The sequence below is a fragment of the Podarcis bocagei genome, assembly GCF_964188305.1.
Source record: "Podarcis bocagei genome assembly, chromosome: 15".
In the NCBI taxonomy this organism is placed as follows: Eukaryota; Metazoa; Chordata; class Lepidosauria; order Squamata; family Lacertidae; genus Podarcis; species Podarcis bocagei.
Window position 1 is genome coordinate 7,526,373 of NC_138141.1, and position 13,126 is coordinate 7,539,498.

The 13,126-nt window shown below is 41.7% G+C and overlaps 1 protein-coding gene across 1 annotated transcript in view; it reads left to right on the forward strand.

Annotated features, from left to right (window-relative positions):
• Window positions 1-13,126, forward strand: part of LOC308574184 (neuropeptide FF receptor 1-like) — a 41,004-nt gene that overhangs the window by 10,305 nt on the left and 17,573 nt on the right. The gene's annotated exons all lie outside the window — the stretch shown is intronic.

Genomic DNA, 13,126 nt, shown 5'->3' on the forward strand with positions numbered 1-13,126 from the left:
GGAGGGACGCAGGGAGCGGGCGCCGGCCCCCGCCCCTTTGCCCCACGTCACGGCGGGAAGCGCAGGCCTCAGGGAGCGGCCTCTGGTCCCGCCCCTTGGTTTACGGCGCCGCGCAAAGCACGGCGGGAAGCGTAGTCCTCCAGGGAGGGAAGGGCGCAGGGAGCGCCTTTGCCCACCTAGCACGGTGTCGTTTGCACCAGAATGGTCTCAAACTGGCATAGACTCAGGACTCGCCTCTGGCTTCCAGCGTGCAACTTTTAAAAAATTATTATTATTATTCAAAAAAATTAATTAATTTTCAAAAAAAATTAAAACAAATAAACACACACACATACCTACATCCTGTTTATAATTAAACCAATCTTGGTAACATTGTTAAGTGACTTCCTCAAATCCCCCTGGTTGAATTCCATTATATATCATTTTAACAGTTTTCTCGCTCGTTTTCCATTTTTGGGCTAACAAAACACGAGCCGCAGTAGTAACATACCTAAATGACCTTTTTTGACACATGAGAATTTCAGTCTGAATTATCCCCGACAGAAAAGACTCTGGTTTTTTTGTTTTTTGTTTTTTTGGAAAGTACTTTTAGACCCCCCCCCCAATTCATTATGGATTATTTCCCAATACTCTTTCACCCTTTTACAAGTTCACCACATATGAAAAAAACATTTCCTCTGCCTCTTTGAATCTCCAGGACTTATCTGATTCGGACTTATATATCTTAGCAAGCCTACTCAGAGTTAAATACCATCTGTGAATCATTTTCAGGTAGTTCTCCTTCAAAGAATAACAAAACTTTTATGCACATCTGAGTCCTCTACTGCTCTCAATTTTTTGGTAATGCATTCCTCCATGTCCCTTGTAATTTCCCCTTTCTTTCACGTTTTTAGACATTTCCATTCTCCTGCCCCTCCCCTGCACCAACCCTCCCCCCTCAATTCATCTCATTCTCTTATTGCTGCTTCTTTGTTCCAGGTCTTTGGTCTGTTCCGTCCCCTTGTGGCCCAGCTCACTTTCCCTGTGTTCTCCTAAGAAAAGTTTGGGTGGCCTTTGGAACCACTTGTGAACCCCATGCGGTGTCAGATTTTGCAGCTTTCCCTTCTTCTCACCATTCTTTTGCTCCACCTCTCCCCCCCCATCTCCCATTCTTTGCTCTCTGTGTGACCTTGCCATTGTGTCAAACTTCACCTGTTGGGGTGACGATCAAGGGCGTGTGGAAGAATCAAATCCTTACATATGGCCGTTCCCCAAGTCTCTCTCACACAAGAAGAGCCAAGAATGGAGGAAATATAGTATAGGGTTGGCTCACTAGTGCAGAGGTGGGGAACCTGGGGCCTTCCAGATACTTTTGGACTTCATCTCCCATCAGCCCCAGCTGGCACAGCCAGTGGTCAGGATGGATGGGAGTTACAGTCCCAAAACATCTGGAGAGTCACATGTTCTCCAATCCTGCACTAGCCTTCACATTCAAACATTAAGAATGTAGAAGCTGTTAGTTGCCACTGTTAGCTTAAGCTTTTATGAATTTGTCAAATCCTCTTTTGAAGCCATCCAAGTTGGTGCCTGTCGATGCTTCTTGCGGGAGGATCAAATGCCACCATTTAACTCTGTGCTATGTCAAGAAGTATGGGGTTTTTTGGTACCTCTCATGTACCTAGAAAAAGAAGACTCCCAAGACCCAAACCAGTTAAGAGGGGTGTGGTGATCCCCTGGGTCTGTTATACTATTTGGAAATACCTCAGGAGTGTAATTGGGTAACCGACAGAAAGTACCACCTTGTTTAAGAACCAGAGTACGGTGGTACCACGGGTTAAGAACTTAATTCGTTCTGGAGGTCTGTTCTTAACCTGAAACTGTTCTTAACCTGAGGTACCACTTTAGCTAATGGGGCCTCTTGCTGCTGCTGCGCCACTGCTGCATGATTTCTGTTTTCATCCCGAAGCAAAGTTCTTAACCCGAGGTACTATTTCTGGGTTAGCAGAGTCTGTAACCTGAAGCGTCTGTAACCTGAAATGTCTGTAACCCGAGGTACCACCCGAGGACCTGAAGTAAAATAACTCCAAATAAGCTGAGCGTTTTCCATTTAGTGTGGAAACCTGTAACAACTACCTGAAGTGTAATAATTGAATTTAAGCAACTGAAGTTTGAAAGAAGCTATGCATTTACTACCTTGTTTAGAAGCCTGTAACATCCTTTAGCTTTAGTATAATTATTAATAAGTTAACCATTTCCCGAAAGAACATTACTTCCTGATAACATCCTTTGTTTTATCTACTTTGTTCTGTAAAATATTTTTTTCTTATTTGTTCTGCTTTTGCCTGAGTTTCCAAGTATCTAAGAATTCCCTCACACAAAATCCAGAAGATAACCTGTGGTGGTTAGAAATGTATTTATGGAGGGGGGGAGTTTGTTGCAGCATCCAAGGGCCTGGTGAGGAGGGCAGTGAATCTCAGCTGGGTTGTTCCCATGAAGAGCCCTTCCAAGTCTTTGGGACCTTCAGCCAGTGCTCAAACTGGCTAACTGCTGGTGTTGGGACTAGTCTCTCCCCCACCCTTTGGCTCTTAACATCAAGAAAACCAGTGTGTTGTAGTGACTGGAGTGTTGGAAAAGGACTTGGAACACCCTAGTTAAAATCCCCACTTAGTCTGGAAGCTTACTTGGTGATCTTTGGCCAGTCACAGTCTCTCAGCTTAACCTCCCTGGCAGGGTTGTTGTGGAGAGAAGAACCATGCTCACCTTGAACTCCTTGGAGGAAAGCTGTGATATGCATGCAATTCTAAGTAAAAATAGACACTTGAGGTGCAGAAAATGGGAGTAACAAAGTTTTGTTTACTGGCTGAGGAATGTTTCCTGGCTTAATTTCTAATTTCTTTGTCCCAGACTATAGTTAAAGGCAGATGAACAGGGATGGCTAAAAAAGAAAAGAAAAAAAGTTGACAACACTGGTAAGAAATGTATGTTCTTAGCTTGGGTGGTATAAAAGAAGATCTTCATTATGGCAGTTGGCAAGCTAAATGCTGCAGCGTCCAAACACATTTAGGAGTGAGCGAGTCCAACTGGACACAATGGGACTTACTGTAGCTCCAAGTAAACGTTAACCAGATCGCACTGTAAATATGCAAAGTATATGGTAATATGCATGTGGTTGTATCTGCTTCATGAGCATGACACAAACTCTCTTTCCACTGAGATACGCATGTGCATGCTCCATTGCTGTGCAAAGGGTATTCAGGGTACCAGCGCAAACTTACAGTTTGGCTGACTCAATGTTTCTGTGAATGACGTTCTCTCTGCTGTTCCTAATAGCTGGGCAATGCTAACCTAAAAAAGAAAGAAAGAAAGAGATTTATTGCCTAGGGGATGAATTGAAGTGGGTGGTCAGCAAGACCACCTAACTGCTCTGAATCCAGTGTGGTCCATGCCTAGCCATCTGTAGGTGTGCCCCACTGTGCCTTTGGCACATCAGTTGGCTGATGAAAGCAGGGCCACATGTTTGCATTCATATCTGAAAGGTAATTGTTATATCTCTGTGACTCCGCTAGCCCCATGCTCTGCTCTGCCTCTTTCTGCCAACTTGAGTGTAAACTTCCACTGGGTAAAATGTCACTAATAGAGAAGGGAAGAGGAAACTGCCTAAGCAGTGTGTCAACTCAAAAGGATCTGTCACTGTCATTCGCTGTTGGGAAATGTCCTGACATTTTCAATGGCTATGGTTCTTGAGTACTTACTTTATTTTTATTTTTGCAGAAGGTCTGTTTATTATTGGAACAGGAAATAAGGTCAGAGTAGTTCTTTAGAAGCATTATGACGCTGACGAGTGTGAAATAACATCAGCACGAATTGCATATTTTGCTTCATTATCACATATATTGCTGCAGCTATCTATCCAACATACACATTGGTATATTTCTGCTTTTCTGATTGGTTATCCACTGGGACATGCAGATGTAGCATTAAAGTGTGAAAACTCTCTCTCTCTCCCTCATTTCTAAATTTATTTTGATATTCAATTTTACAAGGGGAAGCTTTAGATTATGCTAGTACATCAGCAGAAATATGTATCAAAAACAGTACAGTCTTCAACCACACACTGATTAAAAGCTTGGGTATTTAACAAAGTACATTACACTGCATAGATGGAGGGTGCAATTTGTGTGGATTGCCAGACAAGAAAGTAAAAAAAGGACAGTCTATTTCCATAAAATTGTTGGCGTCTTGAGTTCCATTTAAAGCTTTCATATATTTTGTAAGTTTCGCCCTTAATACCGCTGTCCATTTTGCCTTTTGTCTCCATGGAGAAAGTTGCATGTTTGACGAGCTTTTCCAGTTTTGTGCCACCAGTTTCTACTAATAGGCTGCCATGCGTAGAAATGTAATTAATTCCTTAGAATGCAGCTCCTTTTGTTCCTCATGGAAGACAGTCGGCAAAGCTGTTCGGCAAAGCTGAACTGAACTGAACTGTGAACTGTCTGTTTTGTAAAGAGACTTATTTCATTGAATATATTTCTGCTCAGAATGTTTGAACTTTATCACCACATATGAAATACTCTCCTGATCTCTGTGCCTCCTCGCCAAGAGAGGTGTGAAGAAAATGGATTAATATGATTACAGTTTTGTGGTGTGAAGCGTGGTGTGAAGTGAAGTGAAAATATTTTCCTGGCTTTTTGTGGAGGCGAATTACATGGTTTTTTGCAAGTTGCATCAGTTGGCCTTGATGGGCACTTGTAGCAGCAGGTTTCCTGCACCAGCCTTTCCTTGATGGAATCACACCCATAGCAAGTAAAACGGCAAAGAATTTCACCCAATTATTAGCTTATAGAAGCAGAAATGAGTGCCTATCTAGTTGCACTGGATCATTACAAGTGGTGCTGTGGTCTAAACAACTAAGCCTCTTGGGCTCGCTGATCAGAAGATCGGCGGTTCGAATCCCTGCAATGGAGTGAGCTCCCGTTGCTCTGTCCCAGCTCATGGCAACCTAGCAGTTTGAAAGCACGCCAAAGTGCAAGTAGATAAATAGGTATCGCTGTGGTGGGGTGGTAAACAGCATTTCTGTGCGCTCTGGCACTCATCACGGCCCTCTGTGCACCAGTAGCAGTTTAGTCATGCTGGCCACATGACCCAGAAAACTTTCTGTGGACAAACACCGGCTCCTTGGGCCAGTAAACGAGATGAGCACCTCAACCCCATACAGTAGTCACCTTTGACTGAACTTAACCATCGAGGGTTCCTGTACCTTTTACCTTTACAGCAATTGATCATTTATATTCCTGCAAAGCTTGTGTGAAAAAAAAAGAAGTGGAAGAAAAAAGACTGGTAACATTTTCTTCTAAACTGATCTTCATTTTTCAGAATCCAGAGGTGTTTACATAGCATGCTGGTGCCCTCTGCTGACCTTCCATGTGAATGCTACTTGGGCAGTCTTGTGCATTCAAGCTCATGGCCCTATAATAGTGAATAATCAAGAAATTGTGTTATAAGTGAGGACCCTCCCCCGCTTTTGGTGTCTCTTGAAAACAGGTTGTAGGGGCTGAGCTGGACTTATTCCTTCAGGCTTCAGTCCACAAGGCAAACTCACCTGGGAGCAAGTCCCATTGAACTCAGTGGGACTTAATTCTGAGTACACATGCATAAGATTGCACTGCACACCCCAGATTGTCCTGACTATGAATGCTAACTGTGAATATTCCAATTATTTATGTCTTGATTTGCACCAGCTGGTCCTCCTGGTAGTCCTCCTGGTCTTCCTGACTAGCCTTCACCTTGGCTAGAATCCAGATCTCTGTGCAAAAAGGTGTCACATGATAGTCTGTTAACAACAGAGTTATTTGTGCATGCCTTTCATGGGATTTATGGAGACATAGAATCAATCCAGAGCAGTCAGAACTTAAGGACTGCCAGGTACATCTAAAATAATTTGGACTGAGCAATTGGGCAAAATACTATTTACATGCTTCCTTGCCTTATAGCTTATTCCTTAAGCCTGTAGGAATATAGGAAGCTGCCTAACACTGAGTCTGATGCATGGTCCACCTGCTCAGTATTGCCTACAATAAGTGGCAATGACCTCCCAGGATTTCCCGCAGGGTTCTCTCCCAGAGAGATGCCAGGGATTGAACCTAGACCTACTCCATGAAAAACTGGAGTTCCTTCAATGGGCTAAAGCCCACACTTCAGCTGTAGTGCTGTGGCCTGGCAGTGCCCAACTGGCAACAAGTTCCATAACTGTGGAGGGGATATAGAGAATGTCACCCTTTTAGCTTCCTGAGATGATGGCCTCATTCTGCCTCACAGCAGGGATGGCCCTATGGCCTTGGTTAGTACATGCTGTAATCACAATGCATTGTTCCTGAGTGAAATCAAGAATCATCCCTTGGTGGAAGTTCTGGCACTGGTTCAATGGGACTTGAGGGAGTAGGCTGCATTCAGATGTCATGATAAACCATGGTTTGGTGTTACAAGAAAGAACCACAGCAAACTCTCATGCTCACAAGATTTCAAGAAGTCCTGAAGGTATCACTTCAGCTTGCCATTTCTCCTGAACTTGATCTTAACCATGAAACAAATGATGGTAGTTTTTTTAATAAAAAAACACCACAATTTGCAAATGTTTTTCATTTAATTTACAGTATATGCCACTTTTCCAGGCAAAGTCAATCCAAAGCTGTTTGCAGATGACACCAAACTGGGAGGGGTGGCTAACACCCCAGAGGACAGGATCACACTTCAAAACGACCTTGACAGATTAGAGAACTGGGCAAAAACAAACAAGATGAATTTTAACAGGGAGAAATGTAAAGTATTGCACTTGGGGGAAAAAAATGAGAGGCACAAATACAAGATGGGTGACACCTGGCTTGAGAGCAGTACATGTGAAAAGGATCTAGGAGTCTTGGTTGACCACAGGCACAGGACATTGGTCATAACATTATGTTCGCTGACTGGGAATGGTTGTGGAACACCGGTATAAAATTTACGGCATGTAATGCCTTAAAGGAAAATATCATGAAAATGATCTATAGGTGGTACATGACCCCAGTCAAGCTAGCAAAAATTTATCATTTGCCTGACAATAAGTGCTGGAAGTGTAAAGAAACTGAAGGTACTTTTTACCACCTTTGGTGGACGTGCCCGAAGATTAAGGCTTTCTGGGAAATGATATATAACGAAATGAAAAAGGTACTTAAATGTACTTTCCCTAAGAAACCAGAGGCCTTTCTCTTGGGCATTGTTGGTCAATTGGTGTCAAAGAAAGATAGAATCTTTTTTATGTATGCCACGACAGCAGCAAGAATACTTATCGCAAAGTATTGGAAGACACAAGATCTACCCACCCTGGAAGAATGGCAGATGAAAGTGATGGACTACATGACATTGGCTGAGATGACTGGCAGAATCCGTGATCAGGGGAAGGAGACGGCGGAAGAAGAATGGAAGAAGTTTAAAGTCTACCTTAAGGACTATTATAAACTGTATAAATGTTAGAATGTCGAGGTTTTGGGAAAGAAAGGGCTACAGCGATATAAGATTAGAATGAAGGAAAGTTTAAGAGGACAGAGGTTTCACAGAACCATTTAGAAGTTGCTGAAAAACTTTGGACATTGGGATACAGAAGGGGGAGGTATGGGGGAGTCCGAGAAACAAGGTTTATGAAAAAAAAGGGTATGAAACTATACATGTTTGTATGTCTTTTTATATGTTTGTATTGTTTTAAATTTTTTTTGTAAAACTAATAAAAATCTTTAAAAAAAAAAAAAGGAGTCTTGGTTGACCACAAACTTGACATGAGCCAACAGTGTGACGCGGCAGCTAAAAAAGCCAATGCAATTCTGGGCTGCATCAATAGGAGTATAGCATCTAGATCAAGGGAAGTAATAGTGCCACTGTATTCTGCTCTGGTCAGACCTCACCTGGAGTACTGTGTCCAGTTCTGGGCACCACAATTCAAGAAGGACACTGACAAACTGGAACGTGTCCAGAGGAGGGCAACCAAAATGGTCAAAGGCATGGAAACGATGCCTTATGAGGAACGGCTAAGGGAGCTGGGCATGTTTAGCCTGGAGAAGTGGAGGTTAAGGGGTGATATGATAGCCATGTTCAAATATATAAAAGGATGTCACATAGAGGAGGGAGAAAGGTTGTTTTCTGCTGCTCCAGAGAAGCGGACACGGAGCAATGGATCCAAACTACAAGAAAGAAGATTCCACCTAAACATTAGGAAGAACTTCCTGACAGTAAGAGCTGTTCGACAGTGGAATTTGCTGCGAAGGAGTGTGGTGAAGTCTCCTTCTTTGGAGGTCTTTAAGCAGAGGCTTGACAACCATATGTCAGGAGTGCTCTGATGGTGTTTTCTGCTTGGCAGGGGGTTGGACTCGATGGCCCTTGTGGTCTCTTCCAACTCTATGATTCTATGATTCTATGAACTACAGGTGTGTGTGTGTGTGTGTGTGTGTGTGTGTGTGTGTGTGTGTAACCTTGGTATTACCAAAGCAAAGAATAAAATAGATTCACAATGTTGAAAACAAACTCAGAACTCCAATAATGGTAAATAAAGAATGGGAACAAAAGGTTTTTATCTCCTTGCAGCCACACTGAACAAAAAAAAGGGGGAAAGGGAGCCTGCAGTCCCAAAGCTCTCTGTGGCTCATTTCTATGCTGTTCAGATGTCTATTTCTGTGGCATCTGGACCCAGCCTTTGCCTTTCTCTGCATAGGGTTAAGCATTAAAGGTTAAGGGCACCCAGAACTTGCCAGGGGTGCTTCTGTGGGTACCATTATACAGAGAGGAAAGTCTGACAATTGCATGCACACAAAAGTTTAACTTTGCTCAGGGTACTAACTGATGGTGTGGTGTGTCCAATGCCTCACTTATCCACATTCTAAAATGTCACATTCTGTCTTGGGATAAACTTTGATTAAATCTTTTAATAGGAAAAGTGCAAATGGAACCACCAAGGACATTATGAAACCCTGATGCTTCATTAAGATTCTGATCAACGTTGCCTGAGGATAAGCTGCTGGGGAAGATTTTAGATCATTGCTGCACCAGAGCATCATGGACCAGCCAATGCTATTTTGCAGCAGTAAGAATACCTGGCCAGGTAGAAAATTCCAGGAATGAATTATCAGAAGCAAAGACTGGCGAACGGTCCTCATTTCCAACTGAGATTGTACGGCAGCCTATTTTCTATGGTTCTGCGTGTCAGGGGGCCTTGGAGAACACTGTCTTGCACTATCTAAATCTGGCTCTGTAAATTAGTTATAATAACATGCTTGGAGAAGCTGAGATTGAATAATAATATCATCTATATTATGAAGCCTCACCAGAAGACAAAATGTCATTTTGCAGCCTGCCCACTAGGTGAAGGGGGGAATGAATAGAATAGTTCTATTGTGCAGACACCCCAAATATTCCGCTGAATACTGAAACGGTAGCAAAAATCCGAGTTAAGGACAAAAGGCACAATAAATTTACATAAATCTGTTATTATGGCTGTAATACTGGAGTATTTGTATTGACAAAAAAATATTGTTTTGCAGTAATTATCCTCCAATATTCTGTCATTAATAGGCCAAATTCTAGGCAGCAGCATGCTTCAACACATTTTGACCCAAATGTCTTCATCAGTGGCCTAAGATAACATCAGAGAAGCAAAGCATGACAAATGCTTTGTTTTTTTTAAAAAATCATTAACAGTTCGGCACATCTGGAATAAAAAACAGCCATACATAGTAACCACCAGAAGTAGCTGCTACACACCAATAATTTTCTATTCACTGTATGGAGGATAATTATTTGGTAAGTTTTAGGATGATTAATGTTGATGTTTGGGGTTTTATTGTTTTATTTAAAAACCCAGTTTATTTATATTTTGTTCTATTAAAAAATACCATTAACAATAGCAGCAAAGAGCAATGATGTACCGGTACCTATTTTTGCATACATTGTAAATTAGCTGTACACTACCCTTGATAATCTTAATACTTTTTGTTACACAACAAGAAAATTTAACTAGTATAACATTCTTTACTTATCCCAAAGATCCATGAGTAGCCAGAATTATATTTTGTCCAAGGAACAAATCTGTACCTTTGACTACAAAAGTCATCCACAGTGTTTACTTGTCTTGTTGATTTTATGTGTGTAGTCAGTTTTTCCAGTAAATCAATTTGCCAAATCACATTTGTTCATTCCTATAGTCAACCTTCCTCATCTGACTTCCAATTTCATGCTGTCACTTCCCTAGTTGCTGCCAAAAGAAATGACAGCAAGTCTTTGTCAGGGAGATCTCTGTTTTGTCCATCAAAGATAGTTAAAAGTTCCACTGAAGTCTTATTGCAATGCACTGACCTCTCATTTTGCTATATTCTAGTCCCCTCCCCTCAGAATTTTTAAAATAGCCTTACAACTTCACCATGCATGGATGAAATAACCTTTCCCGTTACATTATTTTCTCCAAGATAGTTGCTTCCAAATGCTTTGGTGTTATGTTGAAACATATGGTTGGTGTTATGTCCAAACAGGATTTGGACTATTCATAATAATAATAATATTATAATAATAATAACATAAAAATAACAACATAAAAATAATTTATTAATTGTACCCCGCCCATCTGGCTGGGTTTCTTCAGCCACTCTGGGTGGCTTTCTTTTTTTTTTTTTGCAAATATTTTTTATTACATTTTCTATAAAAACTTCCATCTTTCCATTTTCCACATCACGTATTTTAGTTTGTTGAACCTCCCTCCACTCCTCTGACAGTCATCCATAATAATTCTCCTATTTACACATTTCTTAATATATAGTATCACCTTTAAGTAATTTCTTTATATCCTTATTTACATTTTTGCGATATTCCTCACTTTTCACAAAGCCTCTTTAAAACACACTAGCGTTGTATTCTCCTCACATATAGTTTTCAAATACTCTCTAAATTTTCCCCAATCCTCCAAAAACTTATGGTCTCTTTGAAGTCTAATTTTCCCCGTTAGTTTGTCTAATTCCGCATAATCAATTAGTTTATTTCTCCATTCGTCCAGAGTCGGTACTTGTTCTTGTTTCCACCTTTGAGCTATCAGCGTCCTCGCGGCAGTTATTGCATATTGGAAAAGTTTGAAATCCTTCCTTTTAATTTCCCTTCTGGTTATCCCTAGTAGAAAGGTCTCTGGTTTCTTAACAAAGCTATATTGTAGCATTTTCCTTACTTCATCATATATTTTTCCCCAGAAACCCTTCACTTTCTCGCATTCCCACCACATATGCATAAACGTGCCCTCTTTCTCTCTACACCTCCAGCATTTATTACAGATCTTATACATTTTGGCCAATTTAACCGGTGTTAAGTACCATCTATATACCATCTTCATGGCATTTTCTTTTAGTGTTATGCATGCTGTGAATTTCAGATTTTGATTCCATATCTTTTGCCACTCTTCCAGCTCTATACTGTACCCTAGATCTCTGGCCCAGTGGATCATTGCCTCTTTCACCTCCTCATCCATCGTATGCCATTCTAGTAGGATTTTATACATTTTTGATATGATTTTACGATCATTATTAACAATTTCTGTTTGGAACGTCGAATCCTTTTCCTCATACCCTTTTTCTTTCACCTCCTTTTTAAACATATTACTTATCTGCCAATAGTGCAGCCAGTCCCGTACATGTTCTTTCACTTGTTCATATGGTTTAACTGTCCATTTGTCCCCTTCTTTGAATATCAGGTCTCCATATGTGACCCAGTTACTTCTCATATTGAGTTGCTTAATTCCCATCATCTCTAAAGGGGATAGCCAATGTGGTACCCCCCTTTCTAATATATTTTTATATCTGATCCATACTTCGATTAGCGATTTCCGGAATATATGATTTCCAAAAGATTGATGACCTTTTTTACCCTCCTGCCATAAATAAGCGTGCCACCCACTCTGGGTGGCTTTCAACAAAGATTAAAAATACATTAAAATGTCACACATTAAAAGCTTCCCTGAACAGGGCTGCCTTCAGATGTCTTCTAAATGTCAGGTAGTTGTTTATCTCATTGACATCTGGTGGGAGGGCGTTCCACAGGGCAGTCACCACTACCGAGAAGGCCCTCTGCCTGGTTCCCCAGAGCTTTGCTTCTTGCAGGGAGGGAACAGCCAGAAGGCCCTCGGCGCTGGATCTCAGCGTCCGGGTAGAATGATGGGGGTGGAGACGCTCCTTCAGGTATACTCAGGGTGTATCACTGAGCACTTGTAAATATTATAATTTTGTTGTTGTTTAGTCGTTTAGTCATGTCCGACTCTTTGTGACCCCATGGACCAGAGCACACCAGGCACTCCTGTCTTCCACTGCCTCCCGCAGTTTGGTCAAACTCATGCTGGTAGCTTCGAGAACACTGTCCAACCATCTCGTCCTCTGTCGTCCCCTTCTCCTTGTGCCCTCCATCTTTCCCAACATCAGGGTCTTTTCCAGCGAGTCTTCTCTTCTCATGAGGTGGCCAAAGTATTGGAGCCTCAGCTTCAGGATCTGTCCTTCCAGTGAGCACTCAGGGCTGATTTCCAATACAGAATTGTATTTATTAATGCCTATCCAAACTTTTCACTCAAAGGAGCCAAGGGAAGCAGTTGCATTTTTAAAATACCTTTCCCCTAACCTGCTTTAATGCTGATTTTGGTTGCTAGGATTTCTTTTTTTTTTGTTAAGGACCATTTGTGGCTCAGTCGTTTGAATATTGAAACTGCTATGTGAATTACCATCTCTCACAATGTTTTGTGAATTAATTCACTGGAGCTGTGCTGAAACGGGGGAAGGGGGCCCCTCCCCATTGTTCATTTCCCCCCTGGGTTCTAAGAAAGGAGAGAAAAATGTTCACACCCATCATTTGCGGGCGACCCTAGCTTTGAAAGGAAATGCAACCCTGTTGCTGAGACAACCAAAGTGATGCTCTCACCTTGGCTGTGCTGTACGGTGGCAATTAAACTGCCATAGCACACAATGGAAAACAGAGACTCTCAGCCCTGTTGCTTTGACAATGGGGATGAGTTCCTCTCATTACCCCTTAATTCAGCAGCAACCAAGATGCAGAGACAGAGGCACCAGTTAAGGAGATGGATCAAGTCCAGGGCTCTAGGCTGACTACT